This window comes from Colobus angolensis, unplaced genomic scaffold (assembly GCF_000951035.1).
Source record: "Colobus angolensis palliatus isolate OR3802 unplaced genomic scaffold, Cang.pa_1.0 Scaffold150, whole genome shotgun sequence".
In the NCBI taxonomy this organism is placed as follows: domain Eukaryota; kingdom Metazoa; phylum Chordata; class Mammalia; order Primates; family Cercopithecidae; genus Colobus; species Colobus angolensis.
This window is the reverse complement of record NW_012114600.1, coordinates 1,771,303-1,792,247: the sequence shown is the minus strand read 5'-3', so window position 1 is coordinate 1,792,247 and position 20,945 is coordinate 1,771,303.

Below are 20,945 nucleotides of genomic sequence, written 5' to 3'. Positions count from 1 at the left end.
TAAATAGTGCTTTCCAAAATTTTCTGTTCCTAATTGTCTATTACTAGTATATAGAAATACAATTGAATTTTTTTGGTATATTGAGCTTATATCTTAAAACTTTGCTAAACTTATTTAGTAATTTTAGTAGCTTGTTGGTAGATTTTTTGGGATCTGCTATGTAGAAAATTATGTCATCTGAGAATATGAAGTTTTAATTTTTCCTTTACAAAATGCATGCCATTTATTTATTTTGCCTTGTTGCACTTGCTAGGGCCTCCAATGCAATACTAAAAAGATGTAGTGATAGTGGATTCCTGATTTTCTGATTTTACAGGCAAGACATTTATATTTAGTCAATTATTATTAAGGGTTTTTGTTTTGTTTTGTTTTGTTTTTTGCAGATAGATGCATGCTACCAGGTTGAAGACATTCCCTTCTATTCACTGAGTTTTGTTATTGTTGTGTTTTTTCATGAATGGAGTTTAAATTTAGTCAAAGTCTTTTTTGCTCCTATTGGGATGAGTATATGGATATTTTACTTTGTCATAGTATATTATGCTGATTTTTGAATGCCGAACCAACGTTGCATTCCTGGAATAAACCTTACTTGGTCATGTTGTATTAGCTTTTTCTCATATTGCTGGATTTAATTTGCTAATATTTTGTTAAGGATTTTGCATCTGTTTTCATGAGACATATTGGGTACATTTCAAGATAATTCTGGTCTTACAAATGAATTGGGAAGCATTCCTTCCTCTTTAGTTTTCTAAAAGAATTTTATATAGAATTGGTTTCTTTTTCTTGATGTTTCATAGAACTCACTAGTGAAGTCAGGCTCAGTGGCTCATACTTGTAATTCCAGCACTTTGGGAGGTTTAGGTGGGAGGATGGCTTGAGCTTAGCAGTTTGAGACCAGCCTGGGAAACATAGCAAGACCTCATCTCTACTAAAAATAAAAAATTTTTAAATTAGCTGGGGCCAGGGGCAGTGGCTCACACCTGTAATCCCAACACTTTGGGAGGCCGAGGCAGGAGGATCACTTGAGCTCAGGAGTTCAAGACCAGCCTGGGCAACATGGCAAAACCTCATCTCTACTAAAAATACAAAAATTAGCCAGACATGGTGGCAAGCACCTGTCACCCCAGCTACTTGGGAGGCTGAGGTGAGAGGATCACTTGAGCCTGAGAGGCAGAGGTTGCAATGAGCCATAATTGTGCCACTGCACTCCAGCCTGGGTGACAGAACCAGACTCTCTCTCAAAAATAAATAAATAAATAAAATAAAAATTACCTGGACTTGGTAGGTCATACCTGTAGTCTTAGCTACTTAACAGGCTAAGGCAGGAGGATGGCTTGAGCCTGGGAGGTTGAGGCTACAGCCTCACACCACTGCATTCGAGCGTGGGTGACAAAACAAGACCTTGTCTCAAAAAAAAAAAAAAAGAAAAAAGAAAAAAAGAAAGAATGAGCCTAGACTTTTTTTGTTTTTCTTTTTTGTAGGGTGTGGAGAAGGTTTTTAACTGTGAATTCAATCTGTTTAATAGATTTAGGACTCTTCCAGTTATTTTTTTTCTAATAACTTTTATTAAATTTATTTTTTTCAATTTTTTTGGCATGTTCAGTTTTAACAGATAAACTAAGAAAATTTGATTCTTTTATCTCACTGGAGTAGTGTCTTTGAGAAATAAAATCTTAAAAAAAAAACAGCACCCCAGGGTTAGTTCATATGCCAAATAAAACAAATTAAAGACTAAAAACAGCTGCATTATAACCTGTGAATGTGAGGTCCTTTTTTTCTGTTTAAAATAGCTCTGGCTGAAACTTACAACTGTGAGAAACAAATATGAATAGAGCAACTTCTACTTCCTAGATAGGATGAGTGAATTAATTAATTAATTAATTCAATTACAATTGATTAAGACGCTGCTTGCCAACTTTGCAGAAGGCACTTTGCAGCATGTGAAACAAAGGAACTACCTCCAGGGAGTTGTAATCTGTCCAGGAAATCAACTGGAAAATATCCACAAATGCAGGTATGATCAAGCACAAATCAATACAGAGTGAACTTTCTATTTAAATGCTGAGGAAACAGAAACAAGAATATTGGAAAAGTTATTTGAAATGATTATTAAATTATTTTAAAAGATGAGTTTTGAGCCATAGTTTAAGAAAATGAACATATATCAGCAGGAAGAAATAGGGATGGCACTTCTGGTGGAGAGAGAGGCACCAATTATTATTTTATTCTTTTTATTTTGAGGCCTTAGCAAAAGAGTTGGCAAAGTACAGTGAGATTGCTACAGAGAAACCTGGGCAATGGATAACATTACATTACTTAATTTCCAGGCCAACTCTTTGATGTGATTTTTCTCCCTGGTTTACCAATGAGAAGATTATCATTGATATTACTTATCAATAGGTAAGTTACTTAGATAACTTACCCACTGTCTCCTATGTCAACGGCAATCTGGCATCTGAACTCAGGCCTAAGGTCAAAGCCTAGCTTTCTCCTATTGTCTTACACTTTTCATCAGCTAAGGAGCTCAATAATGTCTGATCAGAGACTCTCAACTGCAAAGTTATAATCAACTGTGATGTGACTTGCAAGCAATTTGTTGCTAGTAACATGTATGCATGCATGAATGCATGCATTCATTCAGTAAGTATGTGCTGAATGCCTTGCCCTGTGCCAGGCATTGTGTTAAGGTGCCACAGATACAGCAATAAACAAAATAAACACTCTTCCTCCCATTGGGTAGCTTATTTGCTAATGATGAAAACAAACATTGAGCAAGTCATTATGTGATTAATAGATATTTACAAATAAGTATATCACCTTTGTGAAGCATTAGAAAAGGGACCCAACCTAGTCTGAAAGTCTCTATAAAGAAGTGACAGTTAAGCTGAAATATGTAGTAAAGTTAGAGCAGGGAGGGAAAAGAAAGTGAAAACAATAAACTTTCAGACCTTACTTCATAGGAAACTGGTTGTAGTGTTTTTAGCAAAAGATTAACACAATCAAATGGAAACTGAGGTATAGAATTTTTAGTAAAGGATGAATACAATCAGATTTTTCATATACTTATTCTTAGAAGTCCATTCTGACTGCATGGTGAAGAATAGAGGGGCGTGTGATTCTAGAAACCATTTAGGAGAGGATTGCAGTACCAGGGCGAGAGAAGAAGATGATGGAGGTCAGACTTGAAGCCCTGAGAGCTAGCTTGGATTGGATGCAGAAGTTCAGGGAAAAAAAGGAATAAAGAACAACTCCCACATTTCTGATATTTGTAACCAAGTAGCTGCTAGTTGGCCATCTACCCAAATTAGGAATAACACAGAAAGAGCAGCCGAGGAGTGGTGTGGTAGGCAGATGATGAGTTCAGATTTGGCAAGTTGAATACACATGTACAGTGAATGGTTAATTTGAGTGTAGCTTATGAACAAGACTGCCTAGATTCCAATCCCAACTCTGCCACTTAACAGTTGGCCATTTACAACAAGTAATTCATCCTCTCTGAACCTCAGTTTCTGCATTTGTAAAATGGGAATAATAATAGCATCTACACTTCACAAGATTATCCTTAAGATTAAAGTTAGTTACACAGGGAAAGCACTGTTGTAGCACAACATCTGGGCTTGGTGAGCATCAGTAGATCTCAACTATCATTATGTGACTGTGAGATGTTCAATATATAGCTGAATGTATTGTTTCAAGTCTCAGAAAAAGGGTCAGGGTGGTGTCATTGTAGGTTTGAACTTCCTAGCTCCTTTGTGTTTGAGTGAGGGAGGTGTACTTGAGTTGGAAGCACTCAATGGCCAATACATGAACCTCTGAAGGTGTTTTCCTATCATAGAGAGGCTGGCAATGTTTGAAAAGAAAACTATTCCACCCCCTAGGTTCTTGAGTAATTACAGTGAACATATCCTCCATGATAATTTTAGATATGCAACATAAATGAAGAAAGAAGTCTTTGTTTTCAGCCACTTAAAATTTGAGAATTGTTTATTATTTCAGCACAATCTTGTCTATACTGGCTGACACATCAGTGAGCTATTAATTGTGCAAATTGAGATGCTATGGGCCTAAAGCAAAATATTTTATATGTTTAAAGCAGATGTATAGTCCACAAATAATTTCCCCTGGACATGGGTTTCCTTCTAAGTATGAATCTAGATTATACCTCACAATCTGAAGAAGAAATTGCTTGTCTCATAAAGTTATGTGGGCTTCTAGTTGAGTAGTTGGTACTGGGATATTGGAGACTGAGACTTCAGAAAGAACATGCAGGCACAATTTTCCCGTCATATTAGACAAAAGCTTAAAGAGAAGCTGGTCTAGCTTTGATGTTATTTGAAACTACTCAACCAAGACTTTGAGAAATTAAAAACGAAGGAGCCATTCTTTCTTTTGTAATTGGAAGAGGTAAACATAAGGGAATGATGCTCTCACATCTGTGTATCCATCCATTGTATGGAGTTGGACTGTGGTGTTATACTATGGTATAATACTTTGAAGGCAAAGCCCCACCTGTGGATAGGAATTAAGGTCTCTCTAAGGGGAGAGGACTTTCTTACTCACAGTCATTCTGGCAAAAGGCAAATCTGTGGACTGGGAGAGACCATTGGTAAAGTAGACCATAAACAGGAGATAAAGGATTTCATCCCCTCTGGATTTTACTCTTAGGCTTGAAGTTCCAAATATTCAGACTGCTTAAGTGGTAGTAAGGGTAGCTGACATCCTCCACAGGGCAGAAAGTGGGCATCTAGTTGGCGCCAAAACCCTACAGCAAGGACTCAATGGTGTGTTACAATGGATGACTTCGAGAGCCTCCATATTTAATAACCAGTTGTAAGTCTCTTTGCTGTAATTTCCTCTGTTTTCCTGACCATTCAGTAAAGTTTTGGCTAACATAAAAGCCTGGTCTCCATAGGGCTGGGAAGAATTTAGAAAGGCTCTGTGACTGTTCTTAATTGCAGTAATGTAGAGTAACTCACTTAATTGCAGTAATGTAGAGTAATGTAGAGTACTACTTAATTGTAGTAATGTAGAGTAATGCAGTAATGTAGGCGTAACTCACCTTGAAGTCAGCATGGCAGGGGAAGCATCAGTCCTTGGCCAGTGCAGGAATCAACAGGCTGGAACTGAGAAACAGCCCAGGCACATGCAGAGGACTGGGAGCCCATGTGAAATACCCCTGGAGACTCCCTGAAAGAAATAAGAAGGAATCTGAGAAGGGCATCCTGCTCTCACACAGGTGGAGATCATCAATCAAGAGACACTAGGTTAAGCTGTGACCTCATTTGCCCTGGTGAGGCCAAGGGATATGGGTTACAAATAGAATCCTGAGTGTATGCCTCCTTGGGACTCTGAAGCTTGTGGGAGTTTATCTGCCAGGTGAAAATCACTGGGCCGTGTGTTGGGTAGAAAAAAAACGTTGAGACATTCTCTCCTAGGCAGTGAGGAGCCTTGTGGGTTTTTAGAAAGGGAAGTGAGAAGATGAAAACAATAAGATACTGAATTTTTACAATTTTCTAATATCATTATAGTGAACAGAGGTTTGTTTTTCAATAACTGTACTATTAAGAAAGTTATAAATATTGTTTAGGGAACTGTGTTTTCAGTTGAAACAAGGCTGTAAATCAAAGTTGAAGCTTGTAGATTTAGTTAAGTAGAATGAAGGTAAAACAAAATCTCAATAAATCAAGAAAACCAACCTTAATGTAGGCCGTTCATTAATTAAAACTCACAGCCAAGAACAAGATTTACACAATCCTGTAGTGCCAATACTGAAATAGCATCTGCTTCCAAGCATCTGCTTACCAAGAAACTTTGCTCTTCTTACTGAACAATAGGATAAATCATGATCCTCCTATAATCCTTTTAAGACTGGAAGTGTTTCCCATGAAGGTTTCAAATGGCCTGGGCATGCTCATTTCACTTCAGTAACAAAATCCATAGATACAATTTGCTCAGTTTACAACTTTGAAGTAGCAGTCATACAAATCTCAAATTGTAGGTGTTTGGGAAGAAAGATTAAAGTTGAAGGGGGGGCCTGAGGAGATTGAGGGGAAGAAGAGCAAAAGAGTGGAATTCAGTTTCCTACAGTGCAAGGGCACCTGGGGTGAAAAAACTTCAGGGCAAAGAGTCGTCAAGACTAAAGCTAAAAAGTAGATGAAGAAAATGTCTGATGATAAAGTCAGCATGCTTAAGTGAGTTGTGTTATATGCACATTTTACTTACTGAAGTGCAGCCACATATGCTAGATAAAGGAAAAGAGAGAAACGGCTTAAATAGGTCTGGCTAATTTTGCACACTCTTCCCACTCAATGAACCATCCTCTGTAGTGAGACTGAGATGGGCCACAGTAATCTGTTTTTCCCATAGTTTGTAAGTGTCTCTCACTGTGTGGGCATCTTACTGCACTGAGTATGAGTCTTGGATTTAAAGATACGTATTTTTTTTAACAACATGATTCTTAAATTGACGCCAACTCCTTCATCAGGTGCCCAGTGGGGTGGGGGTGGAGGTAGAGAAAGGAAACTGGAAAATCCTGTCAGTGGATTTATTGCTAGTTGTATGATAGTCTCTGTGTCAATTAGGACTCAGGCAGATAAGCAGAAGCACTATGAATGGTTCAGAGAATAAGGGCTGCAAAGACTAGGGCTCACACAATTGTGGAAGTTGGTAAAGAAATCTGTGGAAGGCTGTTGCTTCAGCATCTGGTAGTGGGCCTGAGATTTCTCAGCAAGACTGGTATTGAGAAGAAAAGCTGGATGTGAACTGGGGGAGGACAAGGACACACCAGAACCAACAAGGACAACTGGAACCCAAAGAACAAAATGGAACCCACATCTGCATCTAACCATCTGCAGCCTGGTCAAGGCTGGAGACCTGTAGTAGAAGGAGCAGGTGACTTTCACCATGGAGCTACACATGCAGTAAGTCCAAGACGTAGAGAAGCTAGAGGAGGAGATGTGGCCAGAGCTGAAGAAGCCTCAGGCTCAGTTGCAGCCCTGTAGTCAACAAGGTGAGGCAGTAGATCAGTGATGCACATAAGCACTGTAGCTCTGAGCGCCTTTAACCAACCTGACAAGCATAATGGCTGCCACTTCTCTCTGACTTCCAAACTGTGTGCAAACTTTTCTTGTGCCCAGAATCTAATTCTAATCCAGAATCATACATGGAAGGGAATTCTAGAAAAGGTAGTCCTAATTTAACTAAGTTGATGCACTCTAAAGCCACTTCTATCTCCAACATTAGGCTTTTCCCTAAGGGATTTCCAAAGATAATGTTAATGAAAGGTTTATTTTATGTTCTGCCTTTAGAATTCAACCCTCGTGTAAGATGTATCTCCACTACACATATTGCCATGTACTAACATTTTAAGTGAGAAAATTGCTACTTGGTTCTGGTACCAACATTCTGGCTGGTACATTCTTCTCCTCTCTTCCATCATTAAGGCAATTAGGGTCTCCCTTCTGAGAATACAAGTAAATCTACAATATGATGTTATTCAGCATTCTTCCCAGACAACCTCTGTATTTGAAAAAATTATTAAATATAAACTTTTCCCCATATTATGTTGTGGCTTTTTCTTTAAAAAGGGCTCAAAAGACCCTTATTTGTTTCAACTGACCTACCAACCTGACATTTGATCTTCAAAAAATAACCACTTCTTTTGAAGTAGAGGCAGCACTAAAACTATACATTTCCTATTTCTTTTTGTTTACTAAAGGATATGTATTGGTGAAAATTTTGATATTCATAATTCTGGGACTTGACATTTTTTCTGTAAAACAATTCCACTATGGGAAAAGGTTATGGTACTGTATTCCCCTTAAGTCATGGTTTACATAAATATTGTTCCATCTCAGTAATTTCTCAGGACACCCAAGAGATTAGTGGTAGCTGGATTCTGAGTAAAACCATTAGCTTATGATGACCATTAACTAATGACTGCCATTATGTGCTATTTAATAATATGATGAGCTCACTGAGGTCAGAGCCATGTCTTGTTCATATTTGTATTCAAAACACCTGGCACATACTAAGCACTCAAAAATAATTATCGGAAGACTGAATGGTTTTTTGTGTATGACTTTAAATGTTTGGCTTTATAAGCCTGATTTTGGATAAGTGACCCAGACGCAGAACCACAAAGAATAGGTGAGTATAGAAAACACAAATCGGGTTGTGGACAAAGAAAGGGAGTTATTCTCGATCTATTTGCCCTTCTTCATTTCCATAAAAAACTATTTGTTAATTATATACTATATATCAAGCACCACGTCAGAAAATAGAAATATAGAAATAAACAAGGCAGAAGCTTCACCCTCAAATATTTCACAGTCTTGTCTGGCCACAGACATAGAAACAAATTACTAACTTCCTGGTAAGTGCTTTTAATACAGAAGTGTATGCAGAGCAGAGGTGATCAAGTATATTCTCTAATTGGAATCTTACACTGTTCAAAATGATGGCTGGAGCCAGTCATAGATAAGCCTAAGCTCCAGGACTGAGAGGTAACTAATTTCGAATGCCCATTCTGGAGCAGAGAAAAGTTTACTAGGTCCCATCTCACTGAAAGTCTGCCTCACTTATACTCCAGGTCCACCCACAGCTTAAAGAAATTTTTGCTTATTAACACCTGCAGCCTGCAGAACCAGAAAAGTCACATAGGTGTGGTTTCCAAACCGAACTCAGGAGCCATTCATTTGCTCCAGTAAATTATTTATCAGATGTACACAGTGTTGTACTGCATCTTTACAAAGAACTGGGTTTGAGTCTATACTGTCATTCACTTATGTGACTAATTTTTACAGAGCACCTTCAAGGGTCTGATTGATTCCCGATTGCTTGCCTGGTGTGAAACCAAGGACCAGTAATTGCTAATGTCAAGGTGAATGTTAAGGAGCTTAAGTTAGTTAGATGAAAATTTCAAAACAATGTGATAATCTCTAAGCAGGTAATTATGATACCATACATATCAGGAGCTATGGAGCGTTACTGAGTCACTGTGGAAGAGACACTAAATTTGCTTTGAGTAGAGTTTGGGAGAACTTCAGAAAGGGGATATTGTCATTGGCTTGCCAAGACCAACTAGGAGACTACCAGATACAGAAAAGCAAAGGCTTCCACAAATACTTAGTAAAATTTAACCAAGCATATTCTAGGTAGGCAACAATTTTAATGATTTCTTAATCATCTTCTTTGGACATTGACTGACCCTAAAGGTAGCCATGGAAGCAAATTCTCCAGGACTGCTCGGAGGCTTCTTTGGAATGTTGTGTGACTCCAAAATAATTGGGAACAAGTGAGATATCTGATATATATGGTGAATCCTTGTGTTAATTGACTAAACATGTAAAAAGTGAAATTACAGCTAAGAGCATAGGAGCAGGTCAAGTCTGACCTCCCTTAAAACATTTGTGTTTCACTAGTAGTGAAAGATCAGCCTTCCCAAGAGTGTCTTTGGATCCACCAAAGCAACAAATATTCACTTGCTGCTCTGTGCAAATTACTCTACTAGGCTTCATAAGCCTGGAACTTAATAAAAATGAAGGGAAGATGTCAAATGATAACTAGAGAGTAGGAACCAGGCCTCCTATACGGTCTTTATAGGACCAATTTTAAAAAGCTTAAGTTTCCAATTATGTTTCCCACCTTAGAAACTCATTTATTTATTCTACTATGTAGCTTGTTCCTGAATTTGTGCTCTGTAAGCCTTTCTTGTTGTTTTAAGAAAAATCCATTGGGTTGAAATCAAACGGTAAATGCCCTTCATGTGGCATAATTATGCTTTACCACTATTCTCTAACCATCCTCTGGTTTAGAGGTTTCAGAAGTAAAGTACAATCTGGGGAGCATTAGGTCCTCAGACACCCATTACTATTATTTACCATTTTGTTTTCACTAAAATTTCCATTAACTTTTCCTCCATCAGCATTAGATTATAAATTGCAATCAGTTATCTATTGACTAGAAAGAAATCTTCCTTGTAACGAATTAAATAAATAAATAATTTTGCCCTCACTTTCATCCTATTGGTTCTTGAGAGCCATTTTTTCAGCGTTATACAAACAGTAACTTTTCACTAAAGGTTAGTAAAAGTAACTTTTCTAAAAGTAAAAGTTTACAAAAAGTTTAGATGTTTTAGGTTTCCAAATACGTAGATCAAGCCCGATAGTAGAGTCAACTCTCAATCATTTATATCTACACACAGGTCTAGGCACACCAAATGAGAGGGCAGCCAAATTAGACAACACTTTTTAAAAGATTTGTTCAAAGTTCCATTTGAGATAAATATATATGGGAGTTATAGAAGCATTATTTGCATAACATATATCAAAATTTGAACAGCACAGTAGAGACTATTTCAACTCCAGAAACTTCTTCTACTAACAAAGAAGATATATTTCAACTATTTGACATTGTCCTCATGTTAACTGAAATGTGGGCTAGCTGCTCACCACACAACAGTACACTTCAATTCACAAGAATGGGGTCTGATACAAAAAAAGTGAATTTATTCCAAAGCCAGTTTAGGGGAAGGGGTATAAAATGTCCTGCCTTTACATGTGATACTTTATCTTTGGAGCAGAAAGTGGGCATTTTTTATAAGATAAGGGAGGAAATGAGCAAGGGCAGGGGTCCCCCTGCTACCAGGCAGTCATTTACAAGGCAGTTGAGTTGGTGCCTTCCTGAGCAGAAGTATGTTTTAAAAGTGGCTAAGTTGGCCAGCTGCAGTGGCTCATGCCTGTAATCCTAGCACTTTGAGAGGCTGAGGTGGGCAGATGACCTGAGCTCAGGAGTTCCAGACCAGACTGGGCAACACTATGAAACCCTGTCTCTACTAAAAATACAAAAATTAGCCGGACGTGGTGGTGGGTGCCTGTAATCCCAGATACTTGGGAGGCTGAGGCACGAGTATCACTTGAGCCCAGAAAGCGGAGGTTGCAGTAAGCCAAGATCGCACCACTGCACTCCAACCTGCACGACACAGTGAAACTCTGTCTCAAACAACAACAACAAAAAGTGGCTAAGTGGGCATGCTTTCAAGATGCTCTCCTAGTGGATTTGAGTTTCCAGGCAACCCCTGGAGGGCGAAAGTTCCTGGAGGGTTTGCTTTGGTCTGTAAATCCACTGTCAACTCTGAAGGCAAGACCTGTCTTGGAGCGCTTAGTTAGAAGAACCTGGGCTGTAGGGAATGTCTGGTGAGGGGAGGTGAAAGGTTATATTTGCATTTCTGAGGGGTTAAGTAGGAAACAGGGAGTCAGGGAAACAAGATAAGAGAGAGATAAAAAATAATAATTAAACCACCTCTAGAAAAATGGGGGTACTCATTTATACTCAGAGACCTTATTCCCAGAGGTAAAAGTACTAGAAGTCTTTAGCACTACCTATTCCAGAACATGCTTTCTCTGTGGCAGAATACTTCCTTTTACACTGCACTTTACACAAGGTAAGAGAGCACACCCCGGCCCTTTGGGTCTTTTTGAGGGGGTACACATGCTTAGAAAAAAATTACTTAAATTGTGGCACTAATACAAATTAAAAGCTAAAATTTATTGATCTATCATGTTCTAAGAACTTTGTATTATCATATTTATTCCTGACAATAACCCTCTAACACAAATATTATTTTCATTTTACAAGTGAGACAACTAAGGTTCAAAGAACTTAAGTAACTTGTCAAAGAAGCCACAAATAGGATATGTCAAACCTAAAACTTAAACACAGGTACTCCTAACTCATAAGCCCAAGTTCCCAATTCTATTCTAACCATAGGGACTGACATTTTTATAGAGTAGATATTACTTATCTCCAAGTAATGCCCCTATTCTCCTAGAGGCTGAGGTCTCTCAGTAAGGCCCAGAGCTCTTTCTGCATCATCTACAAGAGATCTTAATCTGTCACAGTGTCACTTCCTCTTCTTGGTTAACAGTGCCCAGTCCTGAGGTTTTGGAAGATACAATAAGTAAAATCCCCCCTTTTAACTCAAGTTTCAAGCCAATTTAGAAGTCAGACTCAGGAATTGGTCAAGATTGAAATGTCAGTTTTACTACCCATAGAGCTGCAATGGTGACGATCCGGACTCAAATGGGCTTGCTTAAGCTCTTTTTACCTCATTTCCCTTCCAACTCCTAGCCCCAGATGTTGGGACTCAAGCTTGTGGGAAGGTTTGGGAGTCTAGGGCAGATGTACTTTAAATAGGGTTGCAGCCTTGCTTTGGTCCAGGGCAAAGAGGAAAAAGAAACCCAATCTCCAATGCTCGCAGCCTTTTAACAGATGAATTCTCTCCACCTGTGAATCACGGCCCAAGGCTGTTCTCTACCTGATGTCCTCCACCAGGTAGCACACTTAGCCTGAACAAGGATAGGTGAGCCAGAGGCAAGCCGTGTTGCTCTACTGGAGTCATCTCCGGTGAGAAGAGGAAAAATGGCAGAAATGAGTTCCTACATCATAGGAACTTCCTTACACCCCTGAGAATGTGATCCGAGCAGAGATTTGAACCAAAGGGGATTGGCAATTATATTCTGAGAAAAAGGAAGTTACTGTGTATGAGCGAAGGGGCAGACAGTTGAGCCTGCACAGAACTATTGAGACAAAGAAAGCGCTTCCTCTCCACAAACAAGCATGTATCGGGCTACAGTATGTTGATTTTTGCTTTCAATGAATCCAACTCTGTATAGAGAAATGAAGGGTATGACTTTTTAAAGAAAAATGTGATGAAACAGTGTTTGGGGATTTCACTGTGATTCCCCCTCCTACTGACCCACTTCCTTTCCTAGTACTCCTTTTGCTATTTTTCTCATAGCATTTATTCCCTTGGGGATGAGAAGATTCAGTCAAAATCCAAGGCTTTTGATTTTCAGATGCTTTGTTTTTTGAATTGTATAAACCTAAACCCAGTAAACTCAGGACAGAGGACAAAAGATGTGGAGAATACATAATAATGTAAAAGTCAGGCTGGGGGTGAGGGCGCTGTTTGGAGGCAACAATGGAGACGTGTGTTATAGGGAAGTCGGAACAATTCTATTCTGAAGAAAGAGGCCTTGGGCTGTGGGCCTGGAGGTGCTTTACCTTCTTCCACTTGCCCTGATACTGAAGGGAGGAGCTGAGGCACATGGCCATGGCATGAGCACCAGACAGGCTCTGAGACTCCATGAACAAGGGCCCTGTGTACCCCTTTCCCAGGTGGAACTCAGGATTTTCCTATGGCAGCCTGATAGGAGAGCAGAAGAAACATCTGCGGAAGGTGTCTAAACAGGGGTGCCCAAGACAGACAGAGAACGTGTCTCAGATGCCCAAGAGCAGTACAGATGTGGCTTGAGAGCTGCAGCAGAGAGTGCATCCATGGGAACAAGGACTTCAGCCTGGATGCCCGTGTGGATAGCTGACAATGCCAAAACCAAGAAACCAACAGCAGCCAACACAGCAACGCCCCAAAGGCCACCCAGGTTAAGGGGCTGAATGGTCTGAGATTACACTTTAGTTGGGTTATAGAAAAATGCTGAATAGTCTATTTCCTGAGTGAATACACTGAAAATCATACTCACTGCAGAAGTAGTAACAGTGGAGTATGTGTTAGGTGTCAAATAATCAGACAGTATATTCAGCAAATACCAGAGAGGTGTAGATCAAGAAAGCACAGAACCCACCTCCCCTACACACACACACACACACATACGCACACACACAGACACTTCCAGGGGCATTTTTATTTACATAATATTCATTTCACTTCCTCATTTAAACAAACCCACACAATAGAGACGCTACTGCATCTCTTTCTGAGCACAATCCCATCCTTCAGCATCCTTGAATTGCTTGGCCCTTTAAATTACAGCGGTTTATTCCAATGTCCCTTCGTGCCTCCACGGGTTGTCTTTCATGTCAAATATTTTTTTCACAGTAATAAGAAAACAACTCTGGATGTGTTTAACACAGCAGCCAAGGTGTACCCAAGGGGTATAATTAGCACTTACTATGTTAGAAAGAAAAGGTAAGGTATAATACAGTACTGCTTGAAATGAGAAAGGGAAAAGCTACCAGGGAAAAAATTGCTTCAAAATTGCCTTTCTTCTTGAGGTACTCAGAAGTGATACTTACAGTGATTCTGTTAATTATGGAATAAAACAGGGGGTTACTTAGCATATGCCAGGCATCTCCTCTTTCATTGAGGGAGTAAAATAGGTTGCCTGTGGATTGTTAATATCATTTACAGGGACTGGCACCACTGAGAATTTCAAAACTCCAATCAGGTGCAATGTAATGTTGACAACTGATACTATTAACAGCACTTAACTTTTAAAAAAATAAATAAATAAACGTGGGTGTGTATGTGGAGAGGTATTATAGACTTCTGGGCTTTGGTTCAGTTTCTCCCACTCTTTCTGCAAGAGTGGTTGGATAACTGCCTCTTTGCCTTTATAATAAAGGATTCCAAACTCTCTCTGTTGTTGTTTTTTGTCTTGTTTCCCCTCTTAGAATTATGGTTTCTAAAGGCCCCATGACTCATATTCAGAGTATTTCTAATTTTGCCTGGTGGGTGGCACCTTTCTCTCACTTGTACCCTGTTCTTGGATTTAAGTAATCATTTCGAAACACTACATTGTTTGAAAACTTAATTATCTAATAGATATAAGAATCCTATGTTGCCTGGGAGTTTAAAAATGCCACCAAAATGCATATGTCATGGGTCATCTTGAATTCAAAGGCTCAGGTATTTTTTAAAGCTCACACACATTTCATCAATTTTATTAAGTCCAAAGTATTGGAGGATGTAAAGTGAATTTCAGGATAAAAACGATTTTATTTGATTGAAATTACTTAGTAATTTGTTGCAGCTGGGTAAAGGAGAGGGCATTTTCTTTGTATCTTAAGTAATACAATGAAAAGCATTAAACAGGATGGATTAGGACTTAATTCTCTAAATATTAAAGGACATGCCATTTGAGTTTAAGTCCTTCAAAGCTGGAGATGGATGGTTCCAGTGATAGAAGCCAGATTTGTTCCTTGGTTTTTAAGATGTCTCCAAAATTGAAGGTGGAATTACAGAGGTCCTAGATAAAGGTTAGAGAACAAGGTTAGATAAACCTAAGATTTTGTTCAGATGGCCTCGAGCTAAAAAATGAAGGTTTAAGTAACTTTAATGATGATGATACCACAATATCACAAGAAAAATAACACATCATCAATTGGTTCTGAGGTTAGTTGCATTCTATATTAGTCACATTACACACTGTAGCACTTAGACAAGCTGTATGATGTATGAATCAAAAAACAGTAACATTAAATGAAAACATGTTGTGGAGAAATAAATGAAAAAATAATAGGTGCCTACACACTAGGTCCTATCCATAACATTAATAGAGTATATCATTTCTGGATGATTATACAAACGATCTGTCAATGTTTTTGGTTGTTATTTCAATCTCTATTGCCAGATATTTTAACTATAAAAATTAAGATAAATTGGAAAAAAATCCTGTTCAGTCTTAACTTTCTATGATAACAGCGGCCTAAATTATACTTGAGATTAAAAGAAAAAAATGACATTTGAAAATCATCCAAGAAATTTCCAGGAAATCACCAACTAACTAAGATACCACTGGGAGCACCGCGATTTAGACCTGTAGTTCCAGCTACTTGGGAGGCTGAAGTGGGAACTTTGCTTACACCCAGGAGTTTGAGGCTAGAGTGAGGTATGACTGTGCCACTGCACTCCAGCTCAGACGACAGAGTAAGTCCTCATCTCCTGAAAAAAAAACAAACAAACATTTTTTATTGATTCTAAGATGTATTTTGCCCAACATTTAAAAATCTCTGAAATTGGGATGTGTCTGACAATGGTACCTTACAATTATAGCTGATGGTATATTTTCTTAGTAATACATAAAATAATAATACATCTGAAAATTGATGGTTTCTGACATTCTGCATAATATAGTAGTTTTGGTCATGGGTATTCTTACAGGCAAAATGAGAAATAAACAATATTCCATTACTTTTTCAGAGTTGATTTTATTCACCTAAGTTTGTATTCACAGGGTACAAGTAATAGGTTATCCAGAGTTGCTTGAGTTTCTAGAACTGTGTTGTCCACTACAGTAGCCCCTAGCCATATGTAACCATTTACATTTAAGTTGATTACTATTAAATAAAATGAAATATCAGCTTCTTAGTGGTACCAGGCAAATTTCAGGTACTCAATAACCACAGGTGACTATTGGCTATCATATTGAATAATGTGGATTTTAGGACATCTTCATTATCAAAGGAAGTTCTACTGGGCAATGCCAGTATGGACTGCTGATTTTATCTCACAAAATCTTTAGGCTTGAACAACAGTACATGCAGCAAAGCCACAGACATTTTAGTATCTATCTCAGGGGCAGCAGTTTGGTGTAGTTAATTCAAGCATGGGCTTTGAAATCAGGCAGACATAGGTTTGAATATTGAAGGTCAAACTTAATGTGGTTATCATCAGTTTTCTTGACTTCTCTAAGACTCAGTTTTTCTTTTGTAAGATGAAAGATAATTGTGGTAACTGCTTCATAGGGCTACTTTAAGAAGACAAAGGGTTATCCACAAAGCATAGTAAGCATTCAATTAATGCTAGCTTTCATGATAAGTCTTTTAGAAATTTGGTGACTAAGGTGTGGTCAAGTTGACCATGATGGTGTGATAAGTGCTAAAGTATAATAAAAAATAAGGTGGTCCAGGAACAAAGAGAAGGGAACTTCTCTTTCTCAGTCAACCAGGAGAAGCAGGGAAGACTTACCAGAGGAGGTGATACTTAAACTGCATCTCAAAGGATGACCAGAAGTTCATTGGGTTGAAAGGCTAAGGTTGGGATGTTTTTGCTGGAGAAACGGCATGTATAATGTTACAAAAGCTTGAGAGAACTCCTGACACTAAGATAAATGGATCTCGTTTGGGAACGAGGTAAAGAATAGAGATTATTAGGAGCTGAGGCTATGAACATTTGTTGAAGCCAGACTGTAAGCCTGAGTGCCCTGCCAAAGATTTTATCAAGATTTGAGGTAGGAATCCCATTGCAATAGTCTGGGTGAGCGCTGAGCAAAACACTGATGAGGAAGTGAAGAACTGTCTACACTCACCACCTCCAATATGTCTTCTCCCATTTGCTCTTGAACCCACTGTATCAACCACCAAAGCTAGTGATCTTCCTATTGCTATGCCTTGTGAACCATGTTGGTCTTCATCTTTCTTGATCTGATAGCATCATCTCACACAGCTGATCACTCTCTTCCCTTGAAACACTTTCTTCACTTGGCTTCCAGGAGATCACACTTCCTCCTACTTCATTGGATATTCCTTCTAAGTCTCCTTTGCTTATTTCTCCTCATTTCCACAACACTGAACATTGGAAGTACCAGTGCTCAGCCCTTTGGGACTCTGGGCTTTCTTATGACTCCAAGGAGTTCAATATCATGGCTTTATGTATACACTACATAGTGATCACATCAAAACGTTCAGCCCACTTCTCTAGCCTGAACTCTATATTTGTCTACCCAACAGCCCACTCATCATGTTTACTTGGATCTCTAAAGGGCTTGCTCACTTAACTTGTTCAAACCAAAATTTTTGATCTTCCATCATAAACCTCCCCCCTCTGCAGTCACCCTCATTTGAATCATCTAGACTCCTTGGAGTCATCCATTTATTCCCTCTCTCTCACATCCCACATCCAATCTATCAGTCAATATCCTGTTGACTTTACCTTCACAGTAAGCTCAGAATACCTCCACTTCTCACCATCTCACCTGCTACCATCTTGTTTGAGCAACCACCATTTCTTTCAAGTCTCCCAACTGCCTTCTCTGCTTCTACCCAATTCCCCACAGTGCCCCACCTCCCACCCCCATCTATTCTCAAAACAACAGAGACATTCTGTTTTACACTTGAGTTAGATCAGGTCACTCAATTCAATCGTCCAGCACCTTTCCATCTTCAAGTAAAAGCCAGAGACATTAAAAGTGCCTACGTGTCCCTATGTAATCTTCCCTGTCCCTCTCTTCACCTCCTTCTCCCCTTGCTCACTACACTACAGCCACAGTGGCTCTCTTTCCACTTCTTGAATGTGATAAGTATGCTTCCGCCTCAGGCCCTTCATACTTGCTGTTCTCACAGCCAAACATGCTTCTCTTCCCCTAGTCCCCAGTTTCTACATGGCTCACCTACTTGCCTCTCCCAGTTGTTAGTCAAATGTCACTTTCTCAGTGGAGCCTTCCCTGACCTATTTAACATCGAACACTGTGCCCAACACACTCTCTATCCCTTTACTTACTCATTTTTTCCCCATGGTTAACATCATTATTTAAAATTTGGTAAATATTACTCTATTTGGTCTATTATCTGTCTCCTCTCACTAGATTTTAAACTCCACGAGGTCAGGGATTTTTGTCTGCTTTTGTGCACTGCTGTATCCCCACAAGCTTCATGTACGTGGCCCATCAGTACTCAATAAACCTTTCTCAAGCAAATTAATGCACACGTTTGCTTCTTCAAGGGGGGTGAGGAAGATGGAGAAGGTGAGAAGTCATTCACATAGTTATAATATTTAGTGCACATCTCCCATATGCCACATACTGTGCTAGATACTAAAGATCCAGGTGACTTAGGCAGTTGGGTATGTAGTGATGCCAGCAACCAAGACAGAGAATCTGGCAAAGGAACAGGAATGCTGAGAACACTTGTTGAGTTCCGAGGCCTATGGGACATCCAGGTGTAGATTCCAATCATAAGCTGGAACCAATTCCAAAATCCACACTGATCCACCATGCAGGAGCCAGACTGAAAGGGGAGGTTAGAGGGCCTCCCTGGAGTGTTGAGCCACAGTGCACACCTGGGTAGTAATTCCATCCTCCTCACTGTCTTCAACTACAAAGAATAAAGTAAACATTCATAATACTTGCTTCTTAGCATTAATTGACCTCATATGTGTACAGCCCTCAGCTTCCCAGATGAAAGGTGTTACAGAACTACAAAGTTAATCTTGCTGACTCAGTGGGAAGGCTGGCGCCCTGAGTTATCATGGTCCTGACTGGAGGCATCTGGGTATCTGTCTTGATGTTCCTCTCCAAGAGTTGACCCAGCCTCTGCCTAATCTCCCTGTGAGATCTAAAATACTCTCAGAAAGGAAACCAAGCGTGCTTAATAAAGAATAAGAATTTGATATAACTATGAACCTCTGGGGGAGAAAAGTTACTTCGAATACATTAGTCAAGAAAGAAAGTTCTTTTATACAAAAAAAAAAAGATTTGGATGATTTCCAGCTATGCAAGACTTCAAAAAAGGAGTAAGGGAGAGGGCAAGGAAGCCTGTTTTCTCCCATTCCAGTGGGCATTGTGGTGAAGGAGGTGAACAGTTTGCACAGAGGACTAAGGATAGCTTGTCAACAGATGGCTTACCTACTCAAAGAAAGAATTATCTTCGAGGAGCAAATATAAAAGAAGCAAATGTGTTGACTCATCCATACTGACAAAGAATGTAACTTTGAGGATATGTTTCTCAGACCTTAAAGGCTATTGGCAGCATGGAAGCTTATTGCGGAGGGGTGGGGTCGCACTGAGGGTGGGTGTAGGGGAAGAGAAGGTGTCTAAATTCTGGAACCTTTTATTAAAGCTTGTTTTCCTTGTCTGAATCTTTTGGTTCCTGTATCTGTGACAGTATTCATAACTCAGCCCCAGTGTGCCAACAAACCCCATATGTTTCAGTTCTCTCCTTATCTTTTAAGCCAAGATAAGGTTGAAATGAGTGTATTGCAAGAGATTTGTGACAGAATACACACATAAACACACACGGTGGCGGAGGGTGTGGACCGTGTCTTACTCATCTTTGTTTCCTTCACTGCAAATAACTCAAGACTTACACAAAGAAAACACTCAATAAATTTCTCAATTAAATGTGCATATTCTTAAGACAAAAAAAGAAGAGAGTTCTCTGTGGAGAAGGTCTTTCTTTATAGCTTGAGGGAAGTAGCTGTGGGTCAGATAATAAGACTCAGTGAGCACAAAAACCAACTCTAGCCATATTCAGAAAGAACGTATTCTGTCCCCACTCCACTTCTCATTCATTTATTCATCTAACAGCCTTTCAATCAATATATACACTTGAGTGGCTACCATCTGCCAGGCTTTGAATGCTGGAAACATAACAATGAACAGGACAAGGTCCTGCCACTAAATCGATAGCGTAGAGTGGGAGAAAGAGATTAACAGAAACAATATTCAATATCAGGTACTACAGTGAACTCTTTTGCTAGGATTGTTTCATTCAGTCTATTTCTTCTCACATTTTAACATACCTGCAAGTCATCTGGAAATTTCTTAAAAATGTAGATTCTATTTCAGTCTTTCTGGGATAGGGCCTGGGATTCTGCCTTTCTACCAAGCTCCCAGGTGATACCTATGCCGAAGGTTCTAAAACCACGCGTTGAGTATTAAGGATTTAAACATTCCAGCAATTCCATGTGGAAGGAGCTGTCATTCTCTCTATTAAAGAGAAGAAAACCAGGGCTTGGTGAAATTACATGATTCATCTATAGCATCATGAACAGGGTGTTATGTGACCCACCAAGCCAAGAAGCCGGGCATGCACAGCAGCACTCCATCATCAGATAGAAGTGGTATATGCGCAGTCAGGCCCAAGCAGGTCCTTAAGGCAAAAGTGAGCTACATGAAGTGGTCCAAATGCTCATGGTCCCCTCTTCTGCAACGCTGCCTTCTCTCTCCCAGCCTGCATCTATGGCCTCATGGAGCATTCCCTACGATCAGCTGACAGAGGAAGAGAAAACACGGGCTTTGTTTTCAGATCTGCATGATATGCAGGCACCGCCCAAAAGTGTACAGCTGCAGTACTAAAGTCCCTCTCTGGGACATCCCTGAAAGACAATAGTCAAGGAAAAATCTTCTAATTGGGCAGAACTTTGGGTG